Source organism: Balaenoptera musculus, chromosome 18 (genome assembly GCF_009873245.2).
Source record: "Balaenoptera musculus isolate JJ_BM4_2016_0621 chromosome 18, mBalMus1.pri.v3, whole genome shotgun sequence".
Lineage (NCBI taxonomy): Eukaryota > Metazoa > Chordata > Mammalia > Artiodactyla > Balaenopteridae > Balaenoptera > Balaenoptera musculus.
In genome coordinates, this window is record NC_045802.1 from 6492184 (window position 1) to 6506093 (window position 13910).

At 39.9% G+C, this 13910-nt stretch overlaps 1 protein-coding gene across 7 annotated transcripts in view; it reads left to right on the forward strand.

Annotated features, from left to right (window-relative positions):
* The window catches only part of MTUS2 (microtubule associated scaffold protein 2), a 489522-nt gene that overhangs the window by 279022 nt on the left and 196590 nt on the right, over positions 1-13910 (forward strand). The window lies entirely within an intron of this gene.

Below are 13910 nucleotides of genomic sequence, written 5' to 3' on the forward strand. Positions count from 1 at the left end.
CTTGCAGTGTTTGTGAAGGAGGCTAGCTAATGTGCAAATGGTGGGCTGAGGACTGGGGGGTATCTGGGCTGCTGTGCCCAAGAGACCACAGCTGGACTGAGCCCGTGCTGAACATCAGACCACTCAGCGGATGATGATCCTGGGAAATCTTGGGGGTGGGGCCAAGTGTCAACCTACCGCTCCCTGATCATGAGAGCCTTCATATTCAGACCTGAAAAGAAAGAGCAATAGCTCAGGGTAAATTTTCCCTGAGTGTCTTTCTGACTTTTTTGAATGGATGTGGTTGTACAGTAATGACTGTGAAATCATATAATCATCAGTTTCTTATACCGGCCCCTTTACCATAGCGAAGTCTCCAGGACCATGCAGAATAGGACTTTGTACGGCATCTGCAAAGAAATATGTCAGTGACGTGGTGAGTATAATGCAGTGAATTATTTCCCAAGTGGTAAATAAAGCTGGGAAAAGCTGTTAACAGCCTGCAAGTCCATAAGGATGTCATAAATCTGAAAATTTGCTTTGCGTCAAAATATTTTATTGAAGCATCGATGGTACTTGGGCAAAATTTAATGAGTAGTAAATCAGTCAAATTAAGTGATTACAGTTTGTGTGTATGCTCATAAACTTCATCTAGGTCTTAAATGTTTTGTTCAAGTTTTCTGAGACTGTTTGGGATTTAGTGAGGTCATGCTTGGGAAAAGGTCGAGGTTAGTAAGTATACAGAATAATAGGTGTGTAATTCTGTTCAAGGCATGAAACCTGCTTGTTAAAAAAGCTAGCCATGTCTCATTTCCCATACTCCACTTGAAATTTCAGTAATTTGTTTTTGTTTTTATTTTAATTAATTAATTTATTTATTTGGCTGCGTTGGGTCTTCGTTTCTGTGCGAGGGCTTTCTCTAGTTGTGGCATGCGGGGGCCACTCTTCATCGCGGTGCGCGGGCCTCTCACTATCGCGGCCTCTCTTGTTGCGGAGCACAGGCTCCAGACGTGCAGGCTCAGTAGTTGTGGCTCACGGGCCTAGTTGCTCCGCTGCATGTGGGATTTTCCCAGACCAGGGCACGAACCCGTGTCCCCTGCATTAGCAGGCAAATTCTCAACCACTGCGCCACCAGGGAAGCCCCAGTCATTTGTTTTTAAACCCAAACTGGTGCATTATCTCTGAGGCCATAGTCAAGCTGCCTACAGAATACTTAGGAACGGCACTCTGTGTTTTAAGTGTATTAATCCCAGAGTAGTTGAAAAGCAGAGCTGGTAAATTAAGATGTAAGACAGACAGTAGGATGCCTTGGGTGTGAGAGGAAGAGGTGGGGGAGAGGATACCATGGGAAAGTACTGGAAGAGAAGATATAACCAAAAGATGCATTTCGTATTTTCATCCAGGATTAATTCATGGGGAGACTGAATCAATAGCATAAGTTTACACTTTAGACCAATGAGCAGAACATTGAAAATGAATTATTTCCAGCCTTCTGGCTGCAGAAGTCATGTTAATATATAACTTAAAGATGTAAAAAATTAATAAACAGAAACCTCAATTAAATAGAGTTGGGGGACCAGAAGAGGGAGCTCCCAGGACCTGTGAAACTCCTCTGCTTTCCTTTTCCCTTTTCAGCCAACGAAAAGCCATGGACTGTTTTACTTTAGCCCTCCCAATTTCCTTTCCCCTCTATAAAATTCTTCTCCTTCCTTTGCCATGTGGGGACTTGCACATGACTCGCCATGGTTGCAGACCCTGAACTGCAATTCTCTTCTGATCCTGAATAAACCCATCTTTGCTGGAGAGATATCTGGCAGTCAGTTTGTTTCAGGTCAGCAGAGATCTCTTTGCGGTTGCTAAACAATGCAGGAGCTGATAGGAGACTGATACTCCTTGGGTATAATTCTTGTTTTCTCAGGCAGTGATGTGGTGTACTGAGTCAGGGAAAACTAGAAAGGGGGAAAGTAGTAGAGCTCACCATTCAGTTCCGTTAAGCACTTCTGGGCCAGGCATTGTATTAAGTCTTAAGAGGTATAATAGTTAATAGGTCACAGCTCTTGGATTGGTGTTGAGAGATACACAGAGTGTCATCTTCCAAAAGAGAGGAGAGTTGAAAGCCCTTTGGGGGTAAAGCCCTATGGAAGGGTTCTCAGCTCAGCCTGGCCCGGTCAGGGGGGTCATCCCGGTGAAGGCGGGGCCTGAGCACTTGTCGGGGGAGTGCTTCATGAGGGGAAGCAACCTAAGCAAAAAAACAGAAGCAAAAAGCAGTGTAACGTGTTCAAGGAACTAAAAGAAATGCGTATTTTGGAAGCATCAAAGAGGGGGAGGGCACTGAGAGGTAAGGCTGGCGATGGATTCCTGGGCTGCATCAAGGAAGGCCTGTGCACTTGCTCTGGAGTCTGAAGGTGGTGCCTTTGAAGGTGACTGACGGGAGCAGCTGGGTGCTTTACAGAGATGGCTCTGGCAGCAGGGAAGGGAGGAAGATGAATTGGAGAATCACAGAGGCTGTCCAGATAACCAAGCTGAGATGACACAGGCCTCAAGTCCTGCAGATGTTACAGAAAGATGTGCACACCTACATTTTGTGGGTTTCTTTAGTCTATTTTTTAAAAATATTTATTTCTTTATTTATTTTGGCTGTGTGGGATCTTGTTTGGGCTCCTCTCTCTCTAGTTGTGGCACACGCGGACTTCAGAGCACGTGGGCTCTGTAGTTGCTGCACACAGGCTCTCTAGTTGGGGCACACGGGCTCAGTAGTTGTGGAGCGCGGGCTTAGTTGCCCTGCAGCATGCAGGATCTTAGTTCCCGACCAGGGATCGAACCCATGTCCCCTGCACTGGAAGGCGGACTCTTAACCACAGGACCACCAGGGAAGTCCCTAGTCTATTTTTTTTTCTTTTTTTAAAGTAAGAGCTGTTGTAAACATGGAGAAAAGCATAGGAGGTAATACAAACACCCATCTTCCAACCACAAAGGTTTAACAGGTATTAATATTTAACGTAATTTGATTGTTAAGGAGATAAAACATTACAGTTTAGTCAGATTTTCCTGTGAACCTCTCCTCAATCTCAGTTTCCTCCCCATATGAATTTGCTACTTATTATTCCCTTGCGTGTGTTTTATATTTTGCTACACATATTTGTACCTACACTTAAAATATAGTATTTTTTTTACATATATTATTACATCAATGTTATCAAACTATATGTAATATTCCATAACTTACTTTTTCCAGTCTCCTTTTTTATTTTTTTAGTTTAAGGTGTACAGCATGATGATTTTTTTCCCCCTTTATTTACTTATTTTTAATTGAAGTTTAGTTGATTTACAGTGTTGTGTTAGTTTCAGGTGTACAGCAAAGTGATTCAGTTACACACATATATATATATAAATCTATTCTTTTTCAGATGCTTTTCCTTTATAGGTTATTACAAGATATTGAATATACTTCCCTGTGCTATACATAGACCCTTGTTGGTTATCTGTTTTATATGTAGTAGTGTGTATGTGTTAATCCCAAACTCCTATTTTATCCCTTCCCCCTTTCCACTTTGGGAACCATCAGTTTGTCTTCTATGTCTGTGAGTATATGCTGTTTTATAAATAAGTTCATTAGTATCAGTTTTTTAGATTCCACATATAACTGATATCATATGATATTTGTCTTTCTCTGTCTGACTTACTTCACTTCCATTATTTTTTAAATATATCCATGTTGATACATCATTTAGCTTGAGCTTTTCCTGACAACTATTATACAGTGTTCTGGTATGTCCTACAATATGTATATTTGTACTCCTGTTGATGAACACATAGTTTATTTCACTTTAGACTGTTTCTAGCAGCGGGCTCTGAGCAGCTGTCACAGCCTTCCTCACCGAGGGTCCCCTGGAGAATTAAGCCCTAACGCCCCAAATCACCCATTATTTGTATGAATTAATTTCTTGCCTATGCATCTAGAACTGTGCTAGTTATGTAACCTGTGCCCCCTGCAGTGGAAGCGTGGAGTCTTAACCATTGGACTGCTCCTTGGGAGTTTTGAGAAGATAATCCTCCAGTCATTATGGTTCAGATGAGAACCACTTGTTGAGAAAATCTCCGAGTAGAATTGCTGGGTATGTCATAAGGTATGTGCATAGTTCTTCTTTCAACCAGGTGTGGGCAAAGGCCCTTCAAAGTAATGCTCCAATTCGCTGTATAAAAAGACTGTTCCCCATCTTTGCCAATAGTTGTTGCTGTCAGATTTTTCTGTCTTTGCCAACTGAGGGGCATTTATAGTATTGTAGTGTTTTCATTTTCATTTTCCTAATTATTAGTCTGTGTGAGCACTTTTTTGTATATAATTTTTGTGACTGGATTTCTTCTATTAATTGCTGATTTATATGCTTTCCATTTTTCTATTCAGGTATTGCCTTTTTCTTACTTATTTTATTCTTATACATTCTGGTTACCAATCCTTGGTTCGTTATACGAATATCAGATATATTTTAAATTTACTTATGGCATCTTTTTTGGACACAGGTTTTTCACTTTAATTTAATTTTAATCAGATTTATCAATCTTTTCCTTTATGGTTTGTGCTCTTTGTGTTTCTTGAGAAATTCTTCCCTACCCATGCTTTTCCCCGTGTATTTCTCTATAAGATTTAAAAATTCACTTTTCATATTATAGTTTTTATTCCTCCTGCAACTCATCAGTTGATTTTTATGTCTAGCATGAGGTAGAGGTCTCATTTCATTTTGTTCTTGAGATTAACCAGGGGCCCAGGAACTGCTTATTAAACAGTCTTTGCACATGGCCAGGGTTCACCCCCGTCTCCCTGCTTTCTAAATGTGTCTAGGATTGTTTCTGAGCTCTCTGCTCTGCTGCATTCTGTTTGTCTCTGTGTCAGCACTGCACTGTCTTAATTACAATAGCTTTACCCTACGTTTTGAGATGTGGCAGGGAAATTGCTCTCACTCTTTTCTCTTTTTTCTTTATTATTATCTTGCCTATTCTTGGACCTTTGTTCTTACATATGAATTCTAAAGTCAGTTTGTTTAGCTAAAAAGTAAAATTCTTAGGATTTTTTATTATAATTATTCTTTGAGTTAATAGAATAATTTGGGGAGAACTAATATTTATAATATTGTTTCCTTTTCATGAATATGCTCTAGCTTTGCATATATTCAAGTGTTCTTTTGTGTCTCTCAGTAGCATTTTGTAATTTATTGATACTTCAAAAAGACCCTTCGCATCCTCTGTATGATTTAGTCCTGGGTGCCTTGTAACTTCCTAGCTGTTATCTCTTCAAAAGTTTCTCCTGCTCTTCATCTACCTCCTGGGTCGCTTAACTGTTCATCTCACATTGCTGCTTCATGGGTGAATTCCGCAGAGCTCTCTTCTGATTCACTAAATCTTGCTTCCACCATCCAGTCTAGAGTTCATCCCACCTGGACTGTTTTTATTTATTTAAATGACTGTATCTTCCATTTCCAAACATTCTAGTTAGTTCTCTTCTGGATCCATAGGTTGTTACATTTCTTCCTGTTTTCATTCCATGAAGTCTTGGTGGTTTTTTTTTTTTTTAATGGGTGTATTTTATTTCTCTGAGTATCCTAAACATACTTATTTTAAAATCTTTGTCAGACTAGTCCATGAAATGAATTCATTCATGGTAAATTCATGTAGATTTTGCTAGCTGTGTTTCTTAGCATTAGCTGTATTAATATTTTGAGGCTTTGGCTTACTCATTTTGTTATTACTGTTTCTCTTTTTCCCCCCTCCACGTTTGCCTTCCCTGCTTAATGGTTGCGTCTGCCAGGCCCTGAGTCGTCCGGTCAAAACGAGGTCCTCATAGGTGACTTGAGCTCCTGTGCCATGATGATATTATCTCTGATCCAGTCCAGTGCACTGGGATGTAGTGGGAGGTGGGACAGCGGGTGGGGGGAGAGGGGGTTGGAGACTGCCACGGTTCCCGTCACCAGGCTGTGTCTGCTTCCTTTAACCTCGCTAGGTCTGCAGTGAACAGCAGACTTGTTCAGCGTCCTTCACAAGGCTGGCCACCGTCTCTGATGGCCACTCTGGACAGTGCAGTGTATCCCTGTCCCCATGGGAATCTGTCTCCAGACTGGGAGCCTCGTGGACCCTTCCCACGGCTTCATGTTCTGTTCCAATCCTGATTCACAAATCTATCTTGGTTTGGAAGACGACCATGGTTACTTCTATTTATATTTTAAATCTGTCATGGGCGTATGTTTGGAGCGGAGGATATACATCAAGATGTGATCATATTTCGCCATCTTGACTAGCCCCCAAACCTGATTTTAGAAAAGATAATTTGCGGAGTGGTGTGGTGTTCCCGTCACATTTGCCTATCACAACAGTGCAATTCTGCATCCTTTCAACCCCTGCTCCCATCTGTCTTTATGATCATGGAATTGAGGGTGACATTCTTTCAGTGAATCATATCATGATCCACCAGCTGAGAGATTAATTCAGAAAACATGATTAGAAAGAGACATCTGAATAGTTTATCTGAGACATAAGGCATGGACATCAGTGACAGGATTTAAATAACTGAAATGAATTCTCTTTAGTTTTCTTGTCTTACCCAATTAGCATCAAAATGTTTTTACCAGTTTAGGTAAGGCAGTGTCAGAAAGTCTAACTGCTTTGCTGGTCATAAATTATCACTGTTCGTGCACTGACTGAAAGAATACTTTCTGTCACTAAAATACCCATTTCCCTTTTGGAACAAGAATGATAATACAACATTAATATTGTTCTGGGATGTACCATACTCAGTGTAATTTCTTTCAACGATTTGTCAACAGTCTAAGTAAATAAGAAATTGTGCCTCCTCTTTAATAAACTCTCTCTGTTCATTACTTCATGCTTCTAGCATAACAATGTCCTGTAGAATTAGGGCTGTGTCTCCCAAGATGCCATATTAAATTTAAGTTAGTGCCAGCCGTATTTTTCCAGTGTTGCATGGAGTTAATATCTCATCTTCTTCAGCCATCAATCTTAGAACATGCTAATGAAGCAACCTCCCTCAGATTAAAAAGATAACATTACAGATTCTAAGTGGACCTTTCAGATTTGCCCTCATTTTTATCTCAAATTAAAATGAAAATGGTGTAAAGTACTCACGGGATAGTTCATTGTTGGTTCTGCCAAATAATATTTGACATTATGGCCAAATTTAATGCTCAGCATCTAAGTGGCTTTTTATGTTCTCATTCACACTATGGAGAGAAGACGTTGGCATTAGATTTTTTTTTAATTAAGTAGTTTTGTTGTTATAATCGAGACATGACAATTTTGGACATATTGTAGAAAAGAATTATTCATTTAACAATTAATGTGCTTATATTATATGTAAACTTTCATTCATTAACTTTTTTTGGTTTGTTTTTATGTATTGATTGATTGGAGTTAGATTTTTTTTTTAAATCCTGTCAGTATCAGTCATTTATTTATTTGGCCACACCATGCAGCATGTGGGATCTTGGTTCCCCGACCAGGGATGGAACATGCGCCCCTTGCAGGGGAAGCGTGGAGTCCTAACCGCTGGACCTCTGGGGAAGTCCCGGCATTAGATTTTAAATGTTTGTAATAGCAAAGCTTTTCATGTGAAGAATGCAGAGAGCTGGACACCCTCACTCCGTCAGAGGCCACATCACTTGATACTTCGTGGAAACTCCATTTGAATTCCGAAAACAAGACCTAGATTCATTCTTTAAATGTTAAACATGACATAAACATTTTTTCCCCTACAAATCTTTAAGACTTTGGAGTTCAGTAGGGATCATCAAAATTCATAGAATGTGGAAATAAATTCTTAAAAACTTGAATTGCTTTTATTTACACTTGGAGCCTTTTTAATTGATTTTTTAAATAAATTAATTTATTTTAGGCTGCATTGGGTCTTTCTTGCTGCACGCGGGCTTTCTCTAGTTGTGGCGAGCACGGGCTACTCTTTATTGCAGTGCGCGGGCTTCTCATTGCGGTGGCTTCTCTTGCTGTAGAGCACGGGCTCTAGCGTGGGCTTCAGTAGTTCTGGCACGCGGGCTCAGTAGTTGTGGCTCACGGGCTCTAGAGCGCAGGCTCAGTGGTTGTGGCTCACGGGCTTAGTTGCTCCGCGGCATGTGGGATCTTCCCGGACCAGGGCTCGAACCCGTGTCCACTGCATTGGCAGGCAGATTCTTAACCACTGTACCACCAGGGAAGCCCCTGGAGCCTTTTTAATATTAAAATCTTTGCTGAGGAAAGGGGGTCTCTTTATGCCTTTTTAGCCAAAGAAAGAAATTTGTATAACTAGAGATAACCACACAGATAAGCTTTGTGACTTGTAAAGCTTCACTTAAGTGCCAAAGTTAAACCATTGTGAAGATGATGTTTGATTTTAGAATTGTTTCAAGAAGATTACAGGTTTTAGAATGATAGCAGGACTCCTGGGTCTTCTTTCTTTTCTGCACTGTGCCTGGAACCCTAATCTGGAGGTGAGAGAGGCGGCTCCATCTCACACAGAAAAATCCCTGTTAGGTCATGAAAAATTGAGAGAGACCCGCCTCTGGCTGGGGGTGTCGGCCATCACTGAAGGTCTCCTTGCCACGATGGATGGCTCTGTAACCTGGGGGCATGTGACCCAAGGCCCATTTCCTGGAGCTGTAGCAAGAGACCGAGCTTGGTGGCTTCTCTTCTAGCTGGGGAGGAGCCAAGAAGCCCATCAAGTCAACTTCTTCAGGCTGTCCCTAGACAGCGTCCTCTCCGGCATGCTGAGGAGACTCTGAGAACACTCTATTGCCACTTGGGCTGGGGTGCTTTCCTTCTGTGAAAAACAGAGGAGGCTAAAATTATAGTCAGGCTGATACCCTAATAGCCTCTGGGAGGGAAGTTACTTTATCCTTGGAATGAACTGGTGTCAGGCTTTGCTGTTGTAACTCCACCAGAAAAGAGTTACGCACTATTCCTATAGGTTACGTACTGCTTCTCTCATGTGACCTAGGACATCTCAAACTTGGCAGAGAAGAGAAAACCCACAGCCTAGAGAATATTAGAGTGTAGACAGCTGAAGGTCTCATGTTTCATTGAAGCCTTATGTGTTTTCCAAAAAATCGTGTGAACTTTGCATCTTATTCCAAAATATCTCCAGTTTTACATTAATAGAATTATAGTGTCACTTTTGTGAATTATTACAGCCTTTTTGAAATGCAATTTGGCAATATCTGTTAACATTAAAAATACATGTACCCTTTCACTCAGCAATCTTCTGGGAATCGGTCTCATAGAAATAAAAGCATCAGTACATCAAGATACATGTATAATGATATATATGACCACATGTCATGGCAAAAATTGGAATAAAATGAATGGCACTCAACAGGGAAGTCATTGAATGTAAACTGTGGAGCCACCCCATTGTGGAATTGTGCTGCCATTAAAGAGGATGATTTGGAATTCTGCTGGGTGACTTGAAGGGATTTCTGTGAGTAAAGCAAAATGCAAGGAATACATCTAAGAGCCCATGTTTATAAAACAATGACAGAATAACTGTATATGTTTCTATATGTTTTGTAAATAATATTAGCGTGAGGAAATAGGTAACTCACCAGGTTACCTGTGGTAGGAGGGATGAAAGAAGAAGGAGGGAGGGGGAAAGAAAATATTGCATTTATATAATCATGTGAAGTTAGGTATGTATGTGTGATCTGTGCAATACAAATTTTAAATAAACAAATTGCCCCTCTCTTGTAAATTTGGGAGCTGACAGGCTCATGCTAAGTGGCTTTGCCCTTTCCCTGTCTCATCACAGCATAGCCCTGGGAGCAGTGGTGTTCTCACTTGAGATACATGACATGACAACGTCCATAGTGTGAAGGTGTGAGGGGTATAAGCCACCATGCTGCCTCCATCTGCTGGAGTGCCTGTCCTCTGGGGAGGTTCTGTTGGTCCTGCCATGACGTGAACGTGAAGGGGCTTCCTGACTGAGGCAGGCTGTGGACATTTTTAAGGTTCCCTAGACATTAGTACCTTGATTCTGAGGCTTGATTTCTGCTGGCTCTTTAAGCCTTTAAGTCATCACCTGATTTGACCTCTAGCTTTCTGCAGTGATTCCTGGTTCTTTCTCTGGTTCCACCTTTGGTTATAGGCTTTGATCTTGTTTTGACCTCTAACTTTCATGTAATGTCCACATTTGAACCATCCCTTTACTATAAAGTACTTTATTCCCTTTTTCCTTCATTCTCTTCTTGACCTTTACTTAGAATAACCTGTCTGCTTAATCCACTTTGCCCTGGTCCAGGATCAAGGATAGTTTTAAGATATACTATATTAAGTGTTATTTCCTTTCATTGACTTTTCATGGAACATTCTGGAACAACTGTGTTATTGATAACAGCAGAGAGTCAGGTGCATCTGTTCATGTTGCTTTAAAAGCATGAATCCTATAGGTTAATTTGGATGCTTGGGTTGGACTCTGGCTCATTTTAACATACTAGTTTCTTTGCCTTAAAAACAGATGCATGGGATCTTTTTGGAAGGGAATCTTAAAGGTCATCTAATCTAACCATACTTCAAGTACAATAATACTTTCTGAAACACCTCCACAGAGAGCTTGGCCAAATTTCTAAACATTTTCCTGTCACTATAAGACACTCACTGTCTCCAGAGGTAACTCATTTTCATCTGTGGGCATTTCTTCCTTAGTTATATTAAATTTGAATCTGACCAGGGATCTTTCTGTACTCTTACTGGCAGCCAGGTGAAAATCGGATCCTTTCTTGCTGATGATAACATCATCAAGAGCCTCTAAAATGTTCCATACACAATGAGTAGCATTATGGCAAAAACTACCAGGCAACCCAGAAGAGAGGACCAGATAACTGAAAACCAAGAGGAAAAAACCCTGATAACATCAGCTTGTGAGATGCTGGAAGGTTAGATTGCTGCTTCCTACTCTGCATAGTGCCCTGCACTGCAAGTCACTGAAAGCTTCAGGGAGAAAGCAGAGGGAAGGTCTGGCTCACATCTTACTATGTTTTGCTTCGTGCTGGTATGTTGGCTGCTTTGGTTGCTCTCTGATGTCTTCAAGCGGCTAAATTTTGTATTTTTGTGTGTGGGTGGTTGTCACTATTTTCTGTAGGAAGGTTGATGTACTACAAGCTATTCCTTCATAGTCAGAAGCAGACTGAACATACATGATAATGAAAAATGTCAGTTAAACATGGGTAATTTATTTTCATAAACTTTAAAATCAGATAACATTTTGGAGGAATTAAGGTTTCAGCTTCACAATCTGGGGACTAGAATTTGGGCCTTCATTTTCATTTCTAGAGACTAATTTAAGTATAGGAAAATGAGTTGAATTATTCATGCATATGACTTTACTAATAGTTCCTATATTTGTGTACTGCTTGTGAGTATCTCAACAAAGGAGTATCCAAAGTATCTAGATGGGTTGCAGCATCATCCAAGGATGCCAAGTCTTTGATCCACTTTTTTACCCTCAGGATTTTGCTTGCATGATGAGGACAAATTTACTCCTCAACACTTAAAAAAATATCTTCAGCACCACCACCTGACTTTATATAGTATTGCTAAATACCGTATTATACGTCTGGTCCATCCAGCCAAGCTTTGAGTTGCTGTGGTTCAAGCTGTAGGAGTTTATCTAGTTCACAATTTTATTGCGTTCTGTTTTTAACTTTTCAGTGCAAAGCCTTTCTTGGTGAATGATTCAATGAACTGACTCAAATTATTCTTATACATGTTGTTGTTGAATGTTATGTAACATAACATGAACGTGTTATATTTTATATCATGTGTGATTTTACCACCCATGGGAGGACTGTCTTTAGACATGCTTATTACTACATTAAATTACAAAAAAAAAAACCCACTTAAATGTTTTTCCCAACCCATCAATATAAATAATTTCCTGCTGCTGTCTATCTCATGGGCACCATGTCCAACACTTCTTCAATCCCACCAATGTTCTCTTCAGCTCACAAGTAAATGTAGTTTACAATGCTCTCATCAGCTGCAAGAGAAAATGTCACCATTTATCTTTTTCATGCAACTTCTCCTGCAAGTTTTCCACTAATTCCTCAACACCCTGAACAACAGTGTTTCAGATCACACTTACATTTCCACAAGGCTATTTCTGTCTGGTCAGGATACATAGTTACAGCTGTGTTCAATTAGCATTTTTATAAACTCACCATCCCTAAAAGGTTGACTGCTCAGCAGTTGTTTCACTTAATTCATTATTTCACAGTTGCAGCTATTTCATTCACTTTGTTTCTATTAGAAACAAATCTGATAGTTTTTAATAGAAACAAATAAAGTAGAATTTTTTCCTCATTTTATTAAGTTTTTCTTACAAATCTTATGCCAGCATTTATTGTGGCTTATTTAAAAATGGCATCTTATGCCATAATCTTTCAGTGCAGACATGCATGTTTGCATATTAAACACGTAGCATATTTTTGTGTAGAAGTGAAGAATATTACTTTCTCATGTTTTTTATGGCACATTCAGCTTTTTGGATCTGTCTTGTATTTTCCTGCTTTTAATATGGATAAAGAAATATTTCACTTACTTCCATTCAAGTGTAAGAGAAATAGTGGCACAGCTTGATGACTGATGGTGGCTGACATTGGATGTTAGAGTTGGGTGGAGGTTGGAGTTGGGTAGACATTAGAGAACAGTGGAGACTATGGCAAACTGAAGAGTCAGTGCCCTGTCTGAAGATGGAAGCCACTACCCAACTCCAGCCAGGTGTCATTTAGTATATTTCCATGTCTTCTGATTTTTTAAAAAATTAAAGCAGAAATTCATATTTTTGGTGAAATCCCTCCATTTTGAATATGACTAATTCCATGATTTCCAAAAACAATCTGTGGGCCAAACATTGTGTCTTTTGAGCTGTCTTGGCTTGCAGGTGTCCGTTTGGAATCTCTGTTTTATATCCTCATAGACTCCAAGAATGTTAGAGCTGGAAGAAACTTTAGGGCTTATCAAAAATAAACAGCTGTTGAGGGGGAAGAATTCAGAACCCAGACTCCTGACTCCCATTTCAGGACACTGCAGGTTTCTAATCTGTTGAGTTTTTGATCTGCACTGTTACTGTGAAGCCCTGCTATAACCAGATAGTCAAAGCAGAAAGAGTTCAGGGAGTGGTGGGTGGTTGGTGGGTTGTAAATTTCCTCGTTTTGACCTGAATTAATTGAGCAATTCCATCCATATTTTTCTCATTTTTACCTCAATAGATATGATTGTGGGGGGCAAGAGGGAATTAGTATTGTCTGGGTTTCTCCACATTATCAGTGACTCAGAATTAATTAATATGCTTCTACTTTCTTTCAAGTAGGTAGAAAATTCTTCTTTCACAACATGGGGTATTCACTATTCCACAAGAAATGTCCATATTAAATGCTGTGGGAGTGAAAGCATTCCTCACAAGAGTTAAAGTGTTTGAATTTAGGGTTGCCTTTTTTTTTTTTTTTTTAAACCAAACTAGAAAGGATTTGACAGTGAATGTCTCTACAAGTTCAGAGTCTCCTGTCCAGAGGGGACATGAAAGCATTGGGCCTGGGTATGAAGAAAAAGAACATCACAATTACTTTGAATAAACACCGTATGAAATGTGGGCTCAGTCACATGCTGGCCTTGCTGTTGCCTTTTTAGAATCTACGTTAACAAGTTTTCACCTTTCTTTCCACTCTATTCCTTCTAATTGTGATGTGGTTCCACCATTGTCTGGGGCCATTTATTGAGGGTTTTGGCTTTTGCGTTTTGTGTGTGTGTATGTGTGTCTGGTTTATCTCACTTGCATAATATATCCTCCAGGTTCATCAATGTTGCAGCAAATGGCAGGATTTCCTTCTTTTTTTTAATTGGAGTATAGTTGCTTTACAATGTTGTGTTAGTTTCTGCTGTACAAT